Genomic DNA, 16921 nt, shown 5'->3' with positions numbered 1-16921 from the left:
GCACAGGCTCAATTCAAGACTTAGCAGTCTTGTTTTATACATGTTCCCCACGTACAGACCAGCAGATCTGGGCTCACAAACAAGACCTAAGACCTACATTCTAAAAGAAAGGAGAACTCCACTGGGTCAACTGACAAAACTGGAATGCAAACAGTGGCTCGGATAAGAATACTGTATCAGTGTTACATTCTCTAAAGTTGATCTCTGTACCATGTATGAGAGTGCCCTATTCTCGGGAAACACACACTGAAGCATCAGGGGTAACGTGGCGCTGTCCAGAGGAGCTGTGTGTGCTACTGGAGAGGTTCTGTAGTCTCTGTTGTCTGAGGCAGCCACACATGTGTCTATGGAGCCCTTGAAAATGTGGCTGGTGTGACTGAGGAACTGAATGTAAAGTTTTGTTTAGTTTTAGTTTAAATAGCTACTTGTGGCTAGTAGCTACCATTCTGGATGGTGCCGGAATAAAGGGCCATGATATTTGTAACTTATCCTCAAGTCAAATAACTATCATTAGTGTGTCTGTATATACAAATACACCACAGGCACACACACGACAACCAAAAGAGCAACAGTGAGAGACAGTACATTCAAGGGCATGACAAAACGAATGGGGTGAAGTGATAACAGAAAAATCTGGATACAGGGTATAAGAGAGGGGAATCTGGGTATGGGGTATGGGGTAGTCTTTGTGCTATTTTTATTTTTGCAGTATTTTAGTAACTTGGACACTAATTCCAAATAAAATGTTTTTAAACGTATAAGGATGAACATTTATTTATTAATCACTGAAATCTACCAGGCCACAAGTGGAACTTATTTATGGGCAGGGATTGGAACTCAGGATGTCCAAGACATTGGCAAATTTTGAACGAATATCATGGATGCCACAGGACACTCCTCTCTGAACACTGCTCCTCCACACCCATGGCATGGTGCTTCCCCCACAGGGGCAGAATAAATGTCCTCGCCCAAGATAAATTTTCTCACTTCTTTCCATCTGACCTCTAGCCTGTCTATGACCATGAAGAACTTGGCTACAAAGGTAAGTTTCGGGCAGGTTTTGTTTGTTTTTGAAACAGGGTCTCACTATGTTGTCCAGGCTCAAACCCCTGGGATCAAACGATTCTCCTTGCCTTAGCCTCCCTATTTGCTGGGACCACAAGTATGTGCCACCATCCCCAGCAGGGCAATTTTTAAAGTAACAGCTTTATGGACACAACAACTCACATACCATAAAGTTCATGTTTTAAAAATGTATAGTTCAGGCCGGTGCAGTGGCTCATGCCTTTAATCCCAGCATTTTGGGAGGCTGAAGTGGGCAGATCACATGAGGCCAGAGTTCAAGACCAACCTGGCCAACATGGCAAAACCTTGTCTCTACTAAAAATACAAAAAATAGCAGGGTGTGGTGGCACATGCCTGTAATCCCAGCTACTCGGGAGGCTGAGGCAGGAGAATTGCTTGAACCCTGGAGCCAGAGGTTGTGGTGTGGTGACCCAAGATTGTACCGCTGCACTCCAGCCTGGGTGACAGAGTGAGACCCTCTTCCAAAAAAAGAAAAAAGAAAAAAAAAGGATAGTTCAATAGTTCAGTGGTTTTGAATACAACTGTGTGACCATCACTGCTGTCTAATTTCAAAACATTATCATCACCCTGATGATCAGAAACACCATACCCATTAGCAGTCACTCCCCACTCCCCCTTCCCACAGCCCCTGGAAACCGTGAATCTCTATTTTCTATCTCTGCAGACTTGCCTGTTCTAGACATTTCATATAAATGGCATCACACAATATGTGTACGTCTGTCTGGCTTCTTTTGCTTAACATAAAATTTTCAAGGTTTACTCATGTGGTAGCATGTATCAACATTCCATTCCCTTTTATTGCCAAATAATATTCAGTGGAATATTATTGCACATTTTGTTTATCCACTCGTCAGCTTATGGACACTTGGGCTGCTTCTACTTTTTGCTGCGCTGCAACCACGTGGACACGTGTTTTTATTCCTCTTGGGTACATACCTGGGAGTGGAACTGCCAGGTTATGTGGTGACTCTACGTTTAACCTTTTGAGGACCTGACACTTGTTTTCCAAAGTGGCCTCCTGAAGTCCCCAGGAGTCATGCAAACCCCACAGAGATCCCAGGCAAAGCGCACAGAAGGCCTTCTGCAGAGATGCTGCCCTTCTGTCCTTCGGTAAAATACCAGCCTAAATTCAAAGCAGGAGTCAGGGTTTGTTTGATTTGAGGTAAATAAATTAGAGAAGCTGTGACTCGCTCGGTGCCAGCAGCATGCTTAGCCTGGTAGCGCCCCGGAGAAAGAGCCAGCACCTGGCATGGCAGACGAGGGTTGGCACAATGCACACTTGCTTGCCAGATGAAGAGGCGCTCTGTGCAAAGTGCAGCTGCAGCAGGACACAAACTGGTGCTCTCTCTACTGTCCCTCACCAGGGCAAAGCTGTCTGTGCTCCTGGTCAAGGCCTCAGGAGACTTATTTACTGTCACCCACACACTGTGCTCCTGAAAGTGCTGCTCAGAAACTGGCAGGGAGAAGACCTGGAGGAGGTGAGGACCACGAGAAATCAGAGAGCAACTAGACAAGGCAGATATCAAAAGAGACGGGTCCTTTGGGGCCTGCACACCTGTTAGTCCTAATATATTCCAGAGCAAGGGATCAGACTAGTGCACACATGGGCTGAAGCCCAGGGAAGGAGCCAAGTCCACCACCAATGCAACTGGTGAGTCAGTATCAGGCATGTGTCTCCTCCAAGCTGGCAGTAAACAAACGCTCGTGCTTCATGTTTGGGCACCGGACTAAATTACCAGGCAAAAAGCACAAATTCCGGCCAGACACGGTGGCTCAAGCCTATAATCCCTGCACTTTGAGAGGCCGAGGTGGGTGGATCACTTGAGGTCGGGAGTTCAAGACCAGCCTGGCCAACATGGTGAAACCCTATCTCTACTAAAAATATGAAACTTAGCCGAACATGGTGGTGGGTGCCTGTCGTCCCAGCTACTCAGGAGGCTGAGGCAGGAGAATTGCTTGAACCCTGGAGGAAGAGGTTGCAGTGAGCTGAGATCACGCCACTGCACTCCAGCCTGGGTGAGACTCCATCTCAAAAAATACAAAGTACAAATTCCAAAGCTAGTCAAGCAAGCTTAGAGGTTGGTGAAGAGTTGATGAGGAAAGGAGGATTTCTGCAGAGAAGAGCAGAAGTCCTGGAATGGCTGGCTCTCTCTTTTGTTCCCTTCGAAAGCACTTTTCTTCCATGTGTGTGCCCTGGGGAGACATTTGGTTTCATCTTAGAGGAACTGTGCTGAGCTCCGTAGGCCCCTTCTTTCAGTCTGGACCTCATCCTTTGTATTGTCCTGTCCTCTTGCAACGTTTCACTTGTCCTTCGCCTTTGCCCCCTCGGGACAAACTTTGTTGGCAGGCCTGGCATTATTTTTGTTTTCGAAGATATTGTATTTCAAAAACAAACTGCTACATATTTAATAAAGAAAGCTCAACCACAGTTTGACGCGGTGGGGATGCAGAAGTGGCAGGCAGGTAGCTTGAGATCCTGAATATGTCCTACCAGTGCACAGCCTGTCCCCTCGGCCCCCATTAATCTCCATGCTCTAGCCTGTCCCACCTTTGTTATTTCTCCAATTTCGTGAATATTGATCAGTTCAGTATAGCTCTGATTTTTCACAGGTAACTCCTCCTATCTCCTGCGTATTCACTTTCTCAGTCACCATTCGATAAATACTCAGTATGATCACCACGATTCACGTTCTGGTGTCTGTAATATGGTTCGCCTTTTGAAATCATAGATAAGTGGCACAGAACCTGGTATGATAAAAACGTCAGAGAAAACAAAGATAAGAACATGAACTTGATCTTTACATACACTCTCTCATCTAAGCCTCACGGCAACCCTGGGAAGTCATTATTATCATCCTCACCTTACAGAAGAAAGAGATCCAGAGAGACTAGCAGGATTCGCTCCCCCAAGGTCATGAGCTCGTAAAATCAGAGGACCTGAATTCAAACACACGTCAGTATGACCCTAAAGCCTTTATATTTTTCATTAGGAATGTAAATGACAACATTTAAAAAAGTCATAAGCCCTTACTCAGCCATGACATGGTTATAAATTGTAGAAAGAACAATGGAGTGGGAGTTAGAAAATTTGGCTTCATGAAGTCTGGCTTTGTGTTGATTTTGAGCAAGTCACTTAATATTTCTGAATACAGACCTCCTCTTCCATGAAGGAGGCAATGCTTCCCAAACTGTGCTTAGTGTCCTGTGAGGTGCTAATATTTATTATGAAAAAAGAAGAAAAATATGATGTCAAAACAGTTTAAGAAATGCTGGGTTAAATCAAATAAAGCGGTTTTCTTTTTTCAGGACTTCTCAAAGAGCCTTTGCTATAGCAGTGCACACTGTGGATCTCCAAGAGGGACATACAATATGCTCTGAGGCCCAAATTTATTTACCAAGGGAAAACTTTCTTTTTTTTTTTTTCCCATACAAAATACTCCTTTTTGTCAGGATAGGAGATTGAAAATAATGGATTGGACAAACCCCAAGGAATCTTTTAGCTCTAACAATGGGTAATTTTCTGATTTATCTTATCATTCCAAATGGACAGCAGATTTTCTGAGGGTAGAATGTGTTTCTCTACGAAATCAAGAAAATGGCAGCTAGGTAGGGGCAGGCCAGAATGTTCAGAGAAGCAAAAGGAGCATGAGGACTCATCATAGACAGCTGTTCCTATAAAAGACTTGCATATCTAGGGGTATCTTCCCCTCTTTAAAATAAGTCAGCATCATCCAAATGCCATTGGGCTGGCTTTGTCTTCCAAAGCAAATTTCCTGGGCATTACAGAGACTGTAAACTGCCTTGACTGACTTATAAGGAAGAATCAATAACATCTGTCCACGACCCATCAAATCTATGTCTAAGGAAAGACCAAGTCTTTAGGACAGAAACATGGCATGGCAGTTTCACAAACTAGTGGAGATGGCTCTCTGGAGGACAGTCTAGGTGGGACTCCCAAGGCCTTCACTGCTTTGCAGGCACCTCTTCCCCAGGTGTGCAGGAAGAGGCCCCAGCCATAGAAAACCTAAAAGGCTTTTTTGGGGAGGAACAGGAGACCCTGCCAGACCCTGCGGGTTGGATCTTTACTGGCTGAAAGGGAGGGCTGCACACATCAGGGAAGAGAAATAGAGGAAGAAGATGATGGGCACAAAAGCAGAGGGGCAACAAAGTACAGATCACATTTTGGGGACACAGGGTACAGTTCTCAGAATAGAGAAGAATGCCCAGGTCAAAGGTTTCCTAGAAAACTCCCTTCTCTTTAAAACAGACACACGATTTTCCCTGGGACATTTTTATATACAACTTACAATTGCCAGATCACTCTTGGAAAATACGCTGCTCATCTTAGTAGTGGCAGTGGAAAGAAGCCAGTGTCCTCAGACATACCTCTTTGTGGACCCCAGCCCCAACATGCAGGTGTCCACAGCACAGGACGGAGGACTCCATGCAGCCAAAAATCTGTAGTTACCCCTAAGTCCTCCATCTAGAAAAAAAATGAGACTTGGTAGTAGCCACTGCCCCGTGGATTCAGCTGGAGCCCATCTCCAGACCCCAGCTATCCCCCTGCTGTTCCAAGTTCCAGACTGGGGCTCCAGGATCAAAATGGCTCAGGGCTTTGTGCTAAGAAGAGTTTTGAACAAGACACAAGGGGATGGTTTAAGACTCAGAATGCTGAGGATTAAGTATCTGGGCAGTTTATTCTAGAGGTCACCTAAAAGATTATAGAGTTCTGCGAGAGACCTGGAATGGGGAACTAACACTGGTTGTATGCCTATTTAAAAGCCAGGCACAACATCCAAAGTATATAAAGAACTCTTACAACTCAACAATAAAACCACAACCTAATGTTTTAAATGAATGAAGAACTGAATATACATTTAGCCAGAGAAGACCCAGACATAGTCAATAAGCATCATTAATTATTAGGGAAATGCAAATCAAAAACACAATGGGATACCAAGAAAACTGAAAATGTATGTTTACACAAAACCGTGTCCACAAATGTTCACAGGAGGATTATTCATAACAGCCAAAAAGTGGAAACCACCCACATGTCCATCGAATGATTAACAGATAAGCAAAACGTGGTATATTCATACTGTGAAACACTATTTGGCAATACAAACAATGAAGAACCAATACCTGCTACAACATGGATGAACCTCAAAAACATTATGCTAAGCAAAAGAAGCCAGACACAAAAGATCACATATTGTCTGATTCCATTTCAATGAAACGTCCAGGACAGGCAAACGCATAGAGATAGAAAACAGATTAGTGGTTGCAGGGGCTAGGAGGAGAAGCGAACAGGGAGTGAGTTAACAGGAATGGGATTTCCTTTTGGGATGATGAAATGTTCTGGAATTGGAATAGTGGTGCCTTATGTACAACTTAGTGAAGAGGCTAAAAGCTGATGAACTGTACACTTCAAAAAAGTGAACTTTCTGGTATGTGAGTTATATCTCAATAAAGCCATTTTAAAAATAGTCACAAAAGTAGATGCCTGAAACTATCACAAGAACAGAAAACACAAACACCGCATGTTCTCACTCATAGTGGGGACTGAACAATGACATCACTTGGACTCGGGAAGGGAACATCACACATCGGGGCCTATCATGGGAGGGGGGAGGGGGGAGATGCATTGGGAGTTATACCTGTATATAAAATAAATTGCGGACCGGGGGAAAAAATTTTGATGGGTGCTGACGAGTGAATGGGTGCAGCACACCAACATGGCACAAGTATACATTAGTAACTAAACTGCACGTTAATGCACATGTATCTCTAGAACTTAAAGCCATAAAAAAAAAAAAAAAAAAAAGTGATGCCTATGCCTGATACATATTCTCACCCACTGGACCTGAAATGCATATCATCATCCCATTTTACAGGTGAGGAAACTTGCAGACTGGTGAAAAGCAGCTAATTGCCAAGAGGCCCGCTGCTAAGCCACGTGACAGACTTCTGGCAAGTGGATTTTAACTAGGTTTGCTGACTCCGGAGGCCACGTTCTGCTCGCTTCACCATGCTGCTCCCTGCCAAGATGATAAGCTAACCAGCAACTGCAGAACGGTTCCTCTGGAAAAAAGATCACTCCCTGAACAAAGGATCACTGACCTACATAAAATGCTCGTGCTGGAAGTCACGTTAAGCGGCATCTCACCAAATCCCTTCATTTCACAGATGAATAAGTAGAGTTTCAAGGCACTGTACTGACCTGTCCAACCAAAGCAGCAAGGCTGGTGGGCATAGTCACCCTCTCATTTTACAGAAGACAAGCTGGTGTATTGTTCACTGCAATTAGTTAGGAATCAAAAGGTAGAAGGAGTTCACCCGGTTGGGGCATGCGGGTCAACAGGCATTCACCAACCTTCAAACATGCCAGCCTCACATCCAGGTCCCAGCCAGAAGATCACTCGGGCCAGTTATAGCTCACATTATTCTGCGGTTACCCTGAAATTTCTCTTCTAACCCCAGGAGTGCTCTGAAAAGTCCCACCAGGGTGCGACTGTTCCAAGGATCCCTTGGAGCTTTTGAACTACTTAGCAGGAACGAGGAGTTCTGGATTTAGCATTCAAGTGTGAGGATAAAGGCTAGGGAGACTGAGGAAGCAACTATCCTCCACCCCAGTCTAAAGTGACTCCATGGGGAACGACTTGAGAAGGAAAGGGAAGGAAGCCGAAGCCAGATTATTTCACACTGCAACCGCAGGGCCTCGAGGCCTCTAAGTTGGGGGTCTTTTTATTGCCTGCTTAATGTCTCCAGGGAATGTCCTGTCTCAAACTTAAATGTCCCAAATGGAGCTCATTACCCCACTGTTCTCAATCCCACAAATCTATTCCTCCTCTTGTTTTCTCTTTCCCCCAGGACTATCATTCGCATTCCCCAGTGGCTGAGGCTAAGCATCCTGGCTCATCTTCCACACCACCCTCACCCCCCAACTTCCAGGCAGTGGCCAGGCCTGCTGGCTCAAGCTCTGCCTCCACTTGCCGGCTGGAATCACCTCCTCCTCTGCATGCTCACTGCAAGCATTGTCCTGAGGACTCAGTAAATGTTTACTGAATTGAGAGGTCAATCCTACCCAGTACTAGTTAAGTCCTTCACAGCAAGTAGCGGCCATGATTATTTCAACACAGAAAAGGAGAAAAAGTGGAGTTGGATGGCCTCATGTAAATAGGTGACAGAGAGGTTATTAAAGCAAAGCTCGAGCCAGGAGGAGCAGAGCAGATGGGGCTGTGAGCCACTCTTCGCACGCATCCTGCTGGAACAGAACGGCACACCAAGACACCAGGGCTACCGACTACATCTGCAAATTATTCATTATTTCAGTGCAGTCCCTCTGAACTCTCCATCTGCTGATGGCTACTATAGTCAAATAATTACATTCAAATGAAAAAACCTGTGACCTGTAACTTGTTCCAGTCAGCCCAAGTGAGATACCCACTGTCCCCAAGCCGGGCCTTCTGCACCCCTGTGTGGGGCAACCTCAGGCTTGCTCCCTGGCCACCTTTCCTTCAAATCCCAGATCAAATGATGCATCCCTGGTCATTGGGGACCTAGGGTTTTCTCTTTGTGCCTAACAGTGCTCATGACGTATTACCCTGCATCACTTGATGTCTTTTGTTGCTTTCTTTAATCTTGTCTGCAATGAGTTTATGAGTGCTTAGAAAAGACAGCGACTGTGCTGAAGTGGGCTAATGTATGTAAAGTATTAAGCTCAGAACTGGGCTTGGCACACTATAGGCACTACCAATATAAGCATCAGCTACTGTCAGCTATGACTACTTACTGATGTCCCCCGAGTCCCCAAGCATGATGCTGCACATGTAGCACAAGCCACCAAATCTGCTGGAGGTTGACAACAGGTTTCCCTCACCTCCTTTCTCTTCCTAACTTCTACTCAAACTAAAACTCCTGCCCTCCAAGCCCAGGAATTCTAGCTGCACACCCACCAGTCTCACCACTCAGTCCTTCCTTCTAGGCCATCCCTTCACTGTTTGGAGTCCAGTCAGCCAGGGCGACGTGGGCCAGGGGAGAGGCAGGCTCTAGCCTGACATAGCGTGTCTCTGCCTCACACCCCTTGCTTGTCTTGGGGTTAGAGATATTATAAGATTTGGTGAACCATTTGTTTCTTTCTGAAATCAGATAACTAAGTAGAGCTAGAAAACGAGGCAATTTTTAAATTATACCAGGCACTGAGCCAAAGCCGGTGGTACAATGACAACATTCATTTGTCCAGGGCTGGCCAAATCAGTCACAGGGACCACTTTTCAGTGTGAAACTGCACCTAATACTGCCCAGTCGGGGTTCCATCTCAGATTCTGAGATGTCCCACACGCACGCTCTCTAAACGGCATCCTCTGGTCACAGTCCCTGTGGCAGCCGTCGATTCAGCGGCTGGGGGCAGGGTGGCAACTGTGAAGAACGCAGAGGTGGCTGAGCCTCAGTAGCTTTTGTCAGGCATCTGCAATCAACAAGTCTAGTACAACAGACTCCAGGGGAGACCCTCCCAGCTTCAGAGAAGGTGGTTTGCATCTGGACATCCCCACCTTCCTAGCGTTGGGACTAGCGGCCCCTCTGGGCACATCAAGGGCCGGCACTTGAAACCTGTAAAGAAACATCTCGGTCTGCCCATATCCAGAGACCCAGCTTCCTGGCTTCTCTTCAAGTGTCTTAATCTACCCTGTCTCTACCGAGCACTAAACCAGTTGAAGATAATTCGGGCTCAGAGAAGGAACGGCAGACAAAGCCTCACATTAAGCATCTCTTTAGTAAAGCATCCAGAAAATTCTGCCTGTGTTACTTCACTTTTACTCCCACCTAGGTCCCTGTCGCTGAGGACAAGACCACATATGAGGGCACTAGCCAAGCCAGGGTGATCAGTCAGCCCCAACCCTCCTGTGGCCTCCACTGGATATCCAGGCACCCACGGTTCTTCCTTTGGGCCCCAGTCCACTGCTATTCTAGTGATCTGGAGCCACACTGACCAACACAGAAGCAGCCAGCAGGCACAAGTGGCTATTTACATTTAAATTAATTAAAATAAAACATTGAGTTCTTCGGCCCCACTGGCCACATTTCAAGTGCTTCCTGGTCACGGGGCAAGTAGCTACCATGGGAGAGAGGGTGGACCGAGAGAAACATTGGTACATAAAGCTCTATCAGGCAGAGCTGTTCTAGATGGTGACATTTAGACTTGCAGGTGGCCAATTTTTTTTTTTTTTTAACTGTCACTTTGTGGTCTTGAAGAAAATATTTTTCCAACCTGAAAGGACAAAATTGCTTTCTCTAAAAAACTCAGTGAGGTAAAAGGTCTCCTCCACGCAATGACCTTCACAGAACACCCGTGTTCTTCGGAAGCTGGTCTGCCCACTGGAGCCGCTTCTCTGCTTTCTATGACACTTTCGGAACCCTCAGCCCTATATCCAGACTCCCACGCTCCGATGGAAACTTTAACCAAAGCATAGGAGGGGCTCTTGCTTTTCTTCTGGAGTTTGTAAGTCACTGTTTTTCCATGGGCCCTATGTTACTTTATTTGGCCTAGCATAACACAGCACCACAAGCTGGGGGGCATACTCAACACAATTTATTATCTCATAGTCCTGGAGGCCAGAAGTTCAAGATTACGGTGTCGACAGGGCTGGCTCCCTCCGAGGCTGTGGAGGGGGGACGGTCTGTTCCATGCCTCTCTCCTAGTTTCCGGTGGATGCTGGCAATCTTTGCTGTTCCTTGGCTTCAATGCCTATTAATCCAGTCTCTGCTTTCGTGCCGATGAGCCATGGTCCCTGTGGGCGTGTGTCTGAATTTCCCCTTCTTAAGAGGACACTAGTCATACTAGATTAGGGGCCCACCCTACTCCAGTGGGATCTCATCTTAACTAGCCACATCTGCAATGACTCTATTTCCAAATAAGGTCACATGCTGAAGTACTGGGGGCTAGGCCTTCAACATGTGAGTGGGGAGGGGGACGCAAATTTCATCCCCTGACAGGCCCTCAAAGCCTCAAAGAAAAGCACTCCTCCTGGCACACCACCTGCCTTCCATTTTTCTATTAATATGAAAAGATTTGTAAGAAATTACTGGCTACTCAGCTTTGTGGCAGCAGCTGGTGACCCCAAGCAGAAGCTTACACCACATGAGGTTATTTCTATGATACACCAAGTCCATTCAAGCCCACTATCCTCGATTTAACAAGGTCCAACAACAAAAACCTGACCTTGGATAGGGTGTGAAGGAAAAACTGTCACAATTGTCATGGTCACAAGTAGAGTGCTGAGGAGTTCCTCCCAAGTTCACCCAACTGCCTTCTTTTACAGATATGTCCTCTGCTGGGTGATGTGGCAAAAACAAATGAAAAAAGTCCCTCCTGACCCAGACTCCTTAACACACTGCCGGAGTGTCACTGTCATCATACAAATCACCGCCAAGCTCATCAAACGTGATTATCACAAACAGAAAGCTACCCACCAGCACAGTGGATCCAGAAAGGTGCTGTGGGTTCATGGCCCACATCACATGTCTGAGTTATAAGACACAGGTGAGTTACCGATAAATTCAGGCAGCATGGAACAGAAAAACCCAATAAGATTTAGTGCTAGAAAGCCTGGTTTGAATCCTAGCTTTGACACTTACTAGATAAAAGATCTTGCACAAGTGAATTTGCCTCTCTATGCCTCAGTTTACCCCACTGGAAAATGCAGAGCCTGAGATCTACTTCACATCAGTCTAAGAAAGCTCTCTTGATGGTATCATTGTGTTAATTAGCATTTACTGGGCGTGGATGATGTGTTCACGACAGCTCCCAACAGGTCTGAGGTAAGACACCACTATTACCTCATTTGCTGGGAGAAGACTCGGGCTTAGAGCCTCTGATTACACACTTGCACTCTAACCATTTCCTACTACTGCCTCGCAAAGGAGGTCAGCAGGGGAAATAGTGGCAGGCTCTATAAATGCTTGTTCGCTGCACCCTCCTCTGGTATCCGCCATGCCGCACGACAGTTCATGCTGTCCTGGCACTGTCCACTCCCAACATCTTCACAAGGACAGAAGATCATCAAAAGTCATTTAGAGGAAATAACACCTCTGCCAGGACACAGTCATTTCCTCATCTGATATTTTCCCAAACTCTCTTCCCTAACCTCTTCCCATATAACATTCCTGACAGCTGGGAGAACAGCACTGACCACTCTCCAACCTCCCATCCAGACCTGCCTCTGTCTATCTGCTCCTTCTCACCCTCTGTTCATCCACTGGAGACATTAATATGGAACCCAACGGTCTGGCTTCTGACCTCCATACTCTTTTAAAATTGCGGTATAGAGATGACAGTGCCCCTGGGTAAATGGTGGTGTCTTGGTTATGGCCTCATGGTTTTAGCAGTTAGGCTTTGTCCCTTGGAGTGGTTAAATAAAGACAGACATTAGCACAGTTTTCCACCCAATTATCCTATTTACAAAAATAGAACTCTCCTCTGTGAGCATTTTAAATAGAGGCCTTAATTTCCACAGACGTCAACTTTACCAGGTCGATTCCTAAAGCCTCAACTGGTGAGCTAGAATACAGCATGATGGGCAATGGAACGTATCCTCAAATGATCTCTTCCTATATATACTATTTTGGATGCATACATCTATTCATAAATATACAGATATATTTACACACATACGCACATACATGCATGCACATGTCAGTTAAAAAAAGTAGGCCGGGCACGGTGGCTCATGCCTGTAATCCCAGCACTTTGGGAGGCCCAGGCGGGCGGATCACGAGGTCAGGAGATCGAGACCATCCTGGCTAACACGGTGAAACCCCCATCTCTACTGAAAATGCAAAAAATTAGCCGGGCGTGGCAGCGGGTGCCTGTAGTCCCAGCTACTTGGGAGGCTGAGGCAGGAGAATGGCGTGAACCTGGGAGGCGGAGCTTGCAGTGAGCCGAGATCACACCACTGCACTCCAGCCTGGGCGACTAAGCGAGACTCCGTCTAAAAAAAAAAAAAAAAAAAGTAATGGTCTTGAAGGTTGTCTGATAGGCATGTAGACTGGCAGTTTTTGCTGGGTGTTTTGGGTCTTCGTATTGCATCAAACCTCACCAGTAGAAGGATAAGAAGAAGTACTCAGATCTGTTATTTTGGCCTTCCGGGGAATGATATTTGCTGAGTTGCATTTTCATTTTAGGCCTTGAGCTTCCAATGAGGACTGCTGTGAGAAGAGTTGTAAGAACCCGGTTTTTCATTTGTTGTGGGGATGCTGAACACCCTGTTCATGATACCTCTCAGTGCTTCCTAGATAAAAGTCCACATGCAAAATTTAGTTGAAAAGAACTAAAAAAATCTTTGCTCCTCTTGGGGACCTGGTACACCTTCCTTCTCTGACAGCAAGAATTACCGCAGTGACCACATTTGCCTTTTCTCTTTGATGTTATGAAGCTCAGCTAAATAGCAATGTAAGGGACTTACTGTCTGCATATCTGTAATTCTTTTTCTTCCTGACTTTGAACTTCTATATTTATTTGTATTTATCCTGATCTTGTCCTAAATTCTTTCATGTATCATATGGTTTATTACATTATATGTATTTATACTATAAAATCAATCAAAATTTGTAGAACAAGGTGAATTACAAATAATCAAATAGAACTCAATTAAAATAATTACCATAGTAAACATAGCCAAATTTAGAGAATAGTATAGTTAAAAAACACTACACAATCAGAGTAAAACATTAAAAAAATGAACATGTTGAAGCAGACACTGTAAGCTGCCTTCCTAACAGCCATTTCCTCTTTCTCCTCTGGAGAGACAGGATTTAGTTTAGATGTCACTCTCCCCACCACCACCTCCCACCTCCTTCCACCTCCCCTTCATGTGACTCAAGAGCCAATCCTGGCTAGTCTAAGCCAATTGTTTGCTGTGCCTGGGAGTGAAGATCTGGGTTAGGCATGTTACCCAGTTATAGCCTATGAGAAGGGGAGAGAGAACAGCTGGGACCTTTGGGGAAGGTTCCCTTATTTGATGAATGGTTTATTTGGAGGGACCAATGGATGGATAGATGGACGGACGGATGGATGGATGGATGGATGGATGGATGGATGGATGGATGGACAAACATATTTCTACTGGGCCAACCGTGCACACTAACCATCACTTAGTGCTAGGCACAAAACTGAGATATGTAAGTAAATAATTAATGACTAAGGGCTGCAGGAAGCAGATGCCATAAGAATCACAATCTTCTTCAGAAGACACCCCAAAGATGGAGCTTCCAGATTCTCCCAGGGATCATGTTAATCTCTGAGAAACATGTTGAGAAACTCTATGTAAGTACCAAATTTGTATCACTACATACGAATAGCTCTTGCTTTTCCACAAAAGATCACAGAAGGAAGGAAGGATGGGAGAAAGGGAAGAAGAGAGAAGGGAAGAAGAAAGGGAGGGAGGAAGGCAGGCCAGCCAGAAAAGTTTACTGCCCCTTTCCAAAGTATACTTTGTGTATTCTCTGGATTAGGTAGAATTCCTTCCATTTTCAAAATCAGTTGTAACTGCTCTCAGGCCACTCACAACCTTGCTTTTCTCTAAATGCCTTTTCTCTAAGAGACACCAGCCACACATGTGCCTGTGCCTGTGTGCACACACATGCTCAGAGACTGTTTCAAATGGTCTACCACCTCTTCACCCCCTACCCCAAAGGCGCAGCTCCTTTGCTAGAAAAGAGACTGAAGTCCAAGCTGCCTGCTGCATCCGCTGGCTCCAGTGTCCCCCCAACGCCTGTCATCGCCCACCCTGGGAGCTCTTCTCCACTCCCCAAACTGTCTTGTTCACAGCAAAATAAAATACTATTCTTTTCTATTCTAATAAGATGTCCTCTGTCTGGCCGTGCAGAGTCTGTCTCATGGTTTCTCACTACTCAACGTGTCTGCAGGTGATTTTCTCCTGCACCTCTCCCCCTTCTGCACAAACTCATGTCCACCTCCCTCCCGAATTGCTAGAAACCAAAATCTTCCTAAAAGTACCCCAAGCTAACTTATGGGGTTAGGACCATCACACCCAGGATTCCCTCAGTCCTCCTATCTTTAGGCTTTGTTTCTTTTTGAGGACACGATTCTCCAAAGTTAACTTCTATAAAGCAAATCCTATTTCTCACTGACCCATATTTTACCAAACAGCTGGCACTGCTTTTTTCACAGTTGAAAAAAAAAAAAAAAAAGAAAAGAAAAGAGAAAAGAAAACTCTGCTGAAGCACGTGGAGAACCGGCCATGCAGCCCTGCTGAAACATGAGGGATTTTCCTTCACCGGACTTTCCAGGCTCAAAATTCCTGAACTTCCCACATTAGTCCAATGCTGCTGCTACGGGCTGGTCTTCTGCACATTAGATGTCATCATAAAGAGAATCTAGGTGACAAACAAGGCAGAAATGAGCACAAGTTTGTCCTCACCACTGGGAAATCAATTCCCAGTGCACATCCCACAAGAGGGCGGTCTATGTAGGCTTGGGCAAGCACAGGTGTGGCCTCTGTCCCAAGGTTCTCCTGTCCCTCTTTATAGCAGTCAGATGGGCATGGCTGTTTTCTATTCTGTTCTTGGCTGAATCACTGGGCCCAGGGCTTTGCACACAGTGAGCCCCCCTTGCTGCTGAGAGACTGACTTCTGAGAGGGAGGTGATGGAGACTGAGGCTGCCTCTGCAGAACAGAGGGCAGCAGCAATACCAGGCATGCCCTCTGAGAGGTCTTTGCTTTAAGCTGACTGGCAGGTAATAAAAACCCAGGTTCCAAAGGAGCTTAATCAAGGGCGCTGGCTTGGCAGCTGAACTGGAGATCAGAGGGAACCGGCAACCATGGGAGCCTTCCTACATGTCACACCATTCTTTCGGATCAGCGGTGACTCTTTAAGGATGAACCACACCATCGCACACACCTGAAGCTGGGAGTGGATGAGAAGGGGGAAATCTTTATGGAGAAAGATGCCAAATGTCATGAGTCATAAAGCAAATTCTGACTTGGAACCATTGAGGGAGATTATCTTTCAGTTCAGAGTGCAGTTTTTTCCAGCAAGATACAAAAAGCTTCACGGATCATAGTAATCAGCTTGCCTGTTATTGAGTTGAGCACAGTAGGGAAAATGCAAAGGTAAAGTGTATGCATGTAGAGTGGCTCTGAGCACTTCTGAAAATGACCACTCAAGGGCTGGAGGGCCAAGGGAGCGTCTCTGCGAGGGCAGGCGTGCACACACACCAGCGGCCCCCAGCCAACGCCCTGACCCAGCACACACAGGCAGCAAAGGAGGTGAGCCTGTCTCTTTAATTACGCCAATTGTGAGATGGGGAAGGCGCCAGTGGAGAAGGCATTTAAAGCAGATTGCCCCATTTAGGGAGATATGATACTTGGAAGTGAAGACTGGCACTTTTCCTAGACTAAAGGTTGCGCTGAATGGCCAGAGAGCAGGAGGGCAGCAGCCCTGCCTGTGGGGCTTTCACCTGACTTCAAAGATGGGCGCCACGCCGGAGCCAGTGCACAACACAAAGGGAAGCGGGGGCTCGAGGCCCTGGGCCATCTGCTCCAATTTAGGGGACAGTCCGGCTTCTCCCCAAGAGACACCCTTTGGATATGGGAAGAAAGCAGCTAAACAGGCCTGAACAGGAGGGCTGGAAAGAGGAGATACTGCACCTCAGGCCTTGCTCTTTAATTTCAGAGCCATTTTAAGCATGGTAAGTATTGTATCTAAGTCTCCTATAGAAGGAGCATAAATGGTAGGTGCTCAATTAATGTCATCTCACTTTGAGTCAGAGAAACATCTTCACTTTGCATTACTGCTGAACAGAACTGAGGGCCCTCG

This window comes from Rhinopithecus bieti, unplaced genomic scaffold, assembly GCF_001698545.2.
Source record: "Rhinopithecus bieti isolate Rb0 unplaced genomic scaffold, ASM169854v2 scaffold_11401, whole genome shotgun sequence".
Classification (NCBI taxonomy): domain Eukaryota; kingdom Metazoa; phylum Chordata; class Mammalia; order Primates; family Cercopithecidae; genus Rhinopithecus; species Rhinopithecus bieti.
Note: the sequence above shows the minus strand (reverse complement) of the source record.